Genomic DNA, 6,701 nt, shown 5'->3' on the forward strand with positions numbered 1-6,701 from the left:
CTGTTCATGTTAGCTAACCATGTACCTTTTTTTTTTCCTGCTATAATTAAACTGTACACCTAGCATCTTCACTTTAACGAATGTATTCAAATTAAAATACTAAAGATACTTAACTTAAAGGATTAATCAAACTTTGGCTTGTCTTTCATTTGTGATTTATATCGTGGGTCTCCGGAAAAAATTTCAAGTGAAGAACAAGAGTAATCCCCTTTGACCTAACAAGCCTAGCTGTTCTGTGAAGTCGAGATTCAGAATGCAACCACATCACAATCTACAAAATAATGAATAAATATTTACAGTTCTATTTATTGAAGTCACAAGAAAGAAATGTGCGGTAAGCTTTGTCGGGTCCCATTACATTATTAACATTTAAAATCCCTGAGAAAGACTAAAACTTTCTCGATCTCCATTTCCACACCAGAACCCCACTACTCAAGATATCAATTTAGCTTTGGTTTATGCAAGATTTCTGATTTTTTTTTTTCAATTTAGTTTTGGGTTGAGAAGAATTCTGAAATCGTTGGTATAATTGGACTTCCAAGTTGATTTGTTTATTTTACTTCTTTTGGCATTTCATTTGTTGTGCCTTCTTCTCCGCCACGCACGGTGGCCGCAGCTGGTAAATCTCCAGAAGTCTTTAGTACTGGTTTATAATATTTACTGGCTCTTAAATATTCTTACAGTATTTGGTTTATTGTTGACTGTTTGCCTATCGATCCGGGGCGTTTGAGCTTATCATTGCCGTACGGATTCATAATGATTTCTGTTTTTTTCTAAGCTAAATTTGTTATTGCAGAATTTTTTTTACTTCAATGTCTGCACTATTGTAATCTCTGCTTTATATGATCAGTAAACTGAAATATTAATTTCTGTCAATGTTTGAGCAACTGCTGCTGGTACTTTTTTAGGAACATCATGAATCCAAACGACATCATCAGTGAGACAAAGAAGAAATTCAAGAACAAAATCGCGGAGGTGAAAAAGGAGATTAGCAACCGAGATGTAGATCTCACCCATCTCCAAACATCCGCTGTCAACCTGGCCTGTTTTTACATCGTGATGCAGATGTTAACTTTGTCTGCTTTCACCAACAAATTTATAGTTTGTGGTAACTTGAAGCTCACGCTAACTATTGGTTTTATGTTATCGGTGCAAGTTCTGGTAAAGATTTACAAGAAGGGGCTCACCTATATTAATACCAAACTAAAAGATGAACAGAACTTATTCGATTTGAAGAAGCTGAAAAGACAGCTCCGTCGGATTAAGACAGCCATGAGTGGGATGAATTTGGAGGCTGATGAAGATGACGATGAAAAGTTCTACACTCGTCAAAAGTGGAAGCACGCTGGTTGTCATTTTGCGCTGGTTCTCTGTTGTTTCGGCTTGAAAGCTTTCTTCGTCCACGTCTGGACCTTTATCTCTGGAATTCTACTTTCCATGAATGAATAATGGTAATGTTTGTTTTTCTGTTATGTATTGACTTACATTTTTAAATAATAAATTGTGTTTTCCTTTCAAATGTAAAATATTTAGTTTTAGTACTTTACATTTTTAGTGAGTATATACATGAAATCATCCTAGACTGACCTGAATAAGAACTTAAATGACAATAAAAATTTCAACGAGCTTCTTGAAAAGCACACTTCTCCGATAATTGTTTTTTAGTAATCCTACATTTACCATATTTTTCATTCTATATTTTTACCACATTTCTAATGGAGGTAAGGTCCACCATCACATATAGGTCTCATTTCTATTAGAAATGTGGTATGAAAATTGTGGTAAGATTAGAATTTTTAATTGTTATAGAAAATCAGTTATATAATCCATAGGCACTTCTAAGGTTTTCTTTCAAACATACTAAGCGTTTTTGCTTTTCATAAAGTAGTTTTACTTTTTAGAAGGAATCCCAAACAAGTTCTAATAAACCACTTACACAACTACTAGTATACAAATTCCCAAACGTAGTGCGTAAGCTAGAAAAATATATTATGTAGGCTAGACATACCGACTCATACACTAAATAAGCTAATCTTGAACATCTTCATAGAAGAGTGTTTTAGGTAGAGTAGTCATCATAATTTGCTTGAGCAAATATTGGAATAATCTGGTTCCCCCTATATATTCTACGTTATCATTACCATGAAGACCCACAACGATGGATTTCGTGTCTTACCATCAGAAATTTTCTTGCCCCCATTTATGTAGTACATGTTGCAGATGACATACATATTTATGGTATAACTCCAAAAAGCTCAGCATAGCTACACACATGGCAGCATGAACCAGAATACTTATTCTAGAATGAACAAGACTCAAGGGAGGATATGATGACTCAGAGGAACTTGATGATGAATACTAGCCTAATGATGGATGTGATTAAAGCACGTGGAAGCGTGGTGAATGGTGACAAGATGTGACAAGAGGGTAACAAATAGACTTGAGAAATTGTATAATAGTAGTTGAAGTGTTGTAAAGTAAAGAATTTTATCTAGAATAGTTTGATTGTGAAGTAAAATTTTGTTGATTGTAATATAAAGAAGATTCCTCCTTATATTGTGTAAAGAATGGACAAAAGAGGAAGATGTCTCATGTCCCCTGATAGTTTTAGGTGAGGTTCGGAAGAGTTACTCCTAGGCCCATAAATATGTGTGTATTTTATGTAAAAAGGCATACTGGAATGGAAATCAATTTTTTGTATAAACTTCTCGTGAGTGAATATCCTTATTTGAGTCATCCTCAGCGAAGATCCTAGTTAGAGTAAAGCTTCAAATTTTAGTGGTATCAGAGCCATCCTCTTCTAGTGGCTCAAAAATGTTTTGTGTATTCCTTGTTACTCAGATTCTTAGTATCCTCTGCAATTGAAGCGAAAGTCTAATCGTCTGCATCAGAACTGAATCTCAGTGAAGTTCTCTCCAAAAAGTCTCTTTCATATTTTAAGTACCTTTAGGAAGTTGGTAAACACAAGGGCAGTAGCAAGGGTTGGCGTTGTAAGTCCCAACGAATTGTTTTGAGTCTTCCTATTCGAGGTCATATTGGTGTAAACCCTCTTGAGGATCCAGTGTTGGTGGGAGCATGGCAGAAATAACCCCATCTGAGTTAGTTGATTCAGATTCTCGAGAATCTATGTCACGAGTAGCACCAAACTATCACTTCGAGTCTAACTGAACTGCAGAAGCTCCAAGTTCATCTTCTGCACCTTTTAAGCTTAATCCCTTAAATCCTTACCAATCTTATAAAAATTCTCTAGTTTCTAGAACATTTAGGAGTCTTGTACCTATAGCACAACCCAAGTTAGCGTTTGTATACAAGTAATCTACTGTTGTTGTACAAACCATTTCTAGCTCTTTAAAATTTATTTCCATCTTGTAAAGATCAGTAAGGATACTGGAGAGATGGCTATTGAGGACTACATCTCAAAGCCATAAGATTGGAAATACAACCCAATATCTTAGCTAGCAAAAACATCACATGTCCAAGGGTTTTGCGGAATTGGATCCTCTCCTGAGCACAAGCTCAGGATCCTCCTGATCCAAAGGCTACAAATAGAAAATTCTTCTAAAAGTTATAATAATTGTAGTCATTTGATCAAAATTTAACAACTTATATGGACTGGTCAGCAGGATCCTGAACTTGTGCCCGGGAGAGGATCCAATTCCTAGTTTTGCTAGACACGCGATGGACTATCTTTGAAGTTGCAATAATAATGGCAACTGAAGTAGGACTCTATAATGGACACGTACTTGTCCAAGTGGAACCTAATTTCACTTTTGGTCTCACCAGACCCACACTCTCCCAACACCTTACAAGTGATGATCCAGCTGTAAAGAGCAAATATGCGTGCAGGAGAAACTGTAGACACTCTTCATCACACCATGATGTACAAAATACAGTCACACCAGTTCTCCGCGGATCACAACTCGCTCCCACAAGTCATAATGATTAGCGATTGAAAGTCGTGCAATCAAAAGTCTACAAGTGTGTTCAACTTACTTTTCCTCCTTCATGAAAAAATAAGTATGAAAAGGTAAGGAAGCTGCCAATAACTCATGAGCATGGTTTAAAATATCCATAATATCCCGATATTTCTATCGAAATTTTCATATTTTTTGACTACCGATATTTCCGATATCATCGATATTTTAAACCTTGCTAAATCATTCATGTATCTTACCATGCAATGTATAAAGTGTAAAATATTGTACTAATTCATTATATATAAATGATTATGGTGTGTTTAAACTTATTTAATTAATTACTACATATTTTCTATACTCATAATGTTTGCCAGCTCGCTATATAATCAACTTAAATCAGTTATATCTATCATGCAATGCATTTCCCAATTTTTTGTGATAAATTAATAGATAATTGACTAAATAAATATCCTGCAAAGTTTCAATAAAAATTTTCAAGTTTTTCTTACAATTTCCGTAGTTTTTATTCAATTTTTACCGATATCGATAATATCCCGATATTTCCATCGACATTTTCGTGTTATTGGACTACCGATATTTCCGATATCATCGATATTTTATATCTTGCTCATGAGAATGCTAAGGTGCTAAGAGACCAGATTGGAAGAATTTCAATCTATTTTCCAATGAGTCTTGATTGATATATCCATGCGAACAGTGCCAAGTTCAAGGCAAGATGCGCTTGAATTGTCCCCATTGTAGAGCAAAAAATAATCAAGAAATATATGGGGGCAACATGTGGATTATAGGGTAAAAAGACAAAATTACCCTCGAGGCACATCGGAACTTATACGCACAAGTAGCAGACTATCACGACTCAATCAATGTCAAAAGTGATCAAAATAGGTAATTATTCAAAACCTATTTCATCCATCCTCATCAAATCCTCCCCACAAGGTAACTCCTAAATTATTTCTTCTAAATTATATTAATTAGCTAATTAATTGATTTTAACACCAAAAAACACCAAATGTGGCAGGTCCCCATTCTCCTAATAGGGCCGGTCACACCCCTATAAATACCGCCCCATTTCTCCAAAAACGTAATTCCAACTCTCTTGCTAAATTCTCAAAATTTCTCTAAACACTTTTCCCTAAAGTTCTAACTTTGGCATCCGAGGTTCTTCGGCCAAGTCCCCTCCCCCCCCCCCCACCACCCATTCATTGTGGGCATGTGAGGCTCTTGGCCTTGACCTAAGGTGTTAAGTGTTTTGTAGGTGCAATTTTGTCCAAGAAGAAGAAGGTAGAAATTTACATCCACAAATTGATGCTTTCATTGAGAGCTTGAGTCATACACTTGTAGAAGACTATCGCATTCAAGGTTTTTCATTTTCTTGTTCATTTGTAGATTTTTTGTACATTTTTATTTCTAAAAATTCTTTGATAAAACGTAAAAGAAAAGTACAATGGCAAGAGATTCAGAAACCTTGATGAATGGAAATTTCAACATTCAAGAATTAGGACAGCGGCGATCTACAAGGCTCAACATAACGATGAGTGGAGTGGCACCACCCTCGCGGGGCACCACCATAGCAACCACCATAGTGGCTACCTTCGGCAAACCCACGGCGCTAAGGTGACGGTCCAAGCCGTGCCACTTCAAGCTTCAAGGGCCAAGCCCTAGTCGAGCCACCTAAGCTAAAGCAAGCCGGCCCGAGCTACCCAAACCCAACGCGTTGCCAAGCCGAGCCTTAACTTCACACCCACATGGGCCACACGCCGAGTAGCCCACTCCAGTGGTCCAAAACCAGTTTAACCGTCCTGGCTTCAAATTTCGGGGCCTACGATTGAATCGGGGGCATTTTCACCACATTTCTCTGTGCATTTGACATACCCCAATTCGAATCTCATGCCTGGAGTCTACCACACTTCTACTGCTCAGGGGAGATGCATTCATTCCAAGCTCTTCCAATCCGAATGGCGAACAACACTTGTCTTGACAAGTCATAGAGTTGACAAACACTCTTGCGCATTAGACGATCTTGGTGAATCAACTCTTACAGAGTGTTGTGCAACGTGCCCCAGACGAGGTGTCCTAAAGCAGGACAAAGGCAGATGAGGAACCTTTCCAGCAGCGTCTCGGCAAGTAGCCACTCAACCAGCCACAAATCAAGCTTTCAGGCAGTGCACACTCCTGATTGGGCCTTCGATAGCGTATACCCCATCTTAGCACGTAGATGAGTGTGCACTCTCAACTAGGCCCACGGACGAGCATACACTCACAGTTGGGATCATACTCTGATAATCAACATGAGCAGCCTTCGAGGGGAAACTTTCATTCGCGGTTAGGCTCGCAAGGAGCATCATTCACATCACCTCAGAGTAGGCAGCATGACTGACTGAGAGAAGTAGTCACTCAATCTGACTCAAGTTTAACTGGTAGCTTGCTAGGAACGAACCACATGCATTGCCGCCACTGTATAGACGAGCCGAGCATGTAGAAGAACAGCCTAGACGGACAGGTTAAGACTGAGGGCAGCCGAGAGCTCTGCTAGCCCTACAAAGGCAGATTCAGGAATAGGTAGAGAGACCCTTAAAGGAATGATTATGCGATTTCCAACGCAATGAAGTCACCGATGAAGCACTATGACGAGACATGACCAATATGAGCAGGTCACCCTTCATGGACGAGGTCGAGGAAGCAGAGCCTCCACACAAGTTTAACATGCCATATTTCACATATTTCAAATAAAATGGAGATCTGGAAAGGCACTTGAAGCACTAC

General features: G+C 38.2%; 1 long non-coding RNA gene across 1 annotated transcript; it reads left to right on the top strand.

Annotated features, from left to right (window-relative positions):
* Window positions 1–336: 336 nt before the first annotated feature.
* On the top strand, window positions 337–2,704 carry LOC103441201 (uncharacterized). Its single transcript, XR_011583849.1, has 3 exons — window positions 337–619; window positions 909–1,451; window positions 2,221–2,704. It is a non-coding gene; the product is annotated as an uncharacterized lncRNA (long non-coding RNA).
* Window positions 2,705–6,701: the final 3,997 nt, after the last annotated feature.

This window comes from Malus domestica, chromosome 08, assembly GCF_042453785.1.
Source record: "Malus domestica chromosome 08, GDT2T_hap1".
Taxonomy (NCBI): domain Eukaryota; kingdom Viridiplantae; phylum Streptophyta; class Magnoliopsida; order Rosales; family Rosaceae; genus Malus; species Malus domestica.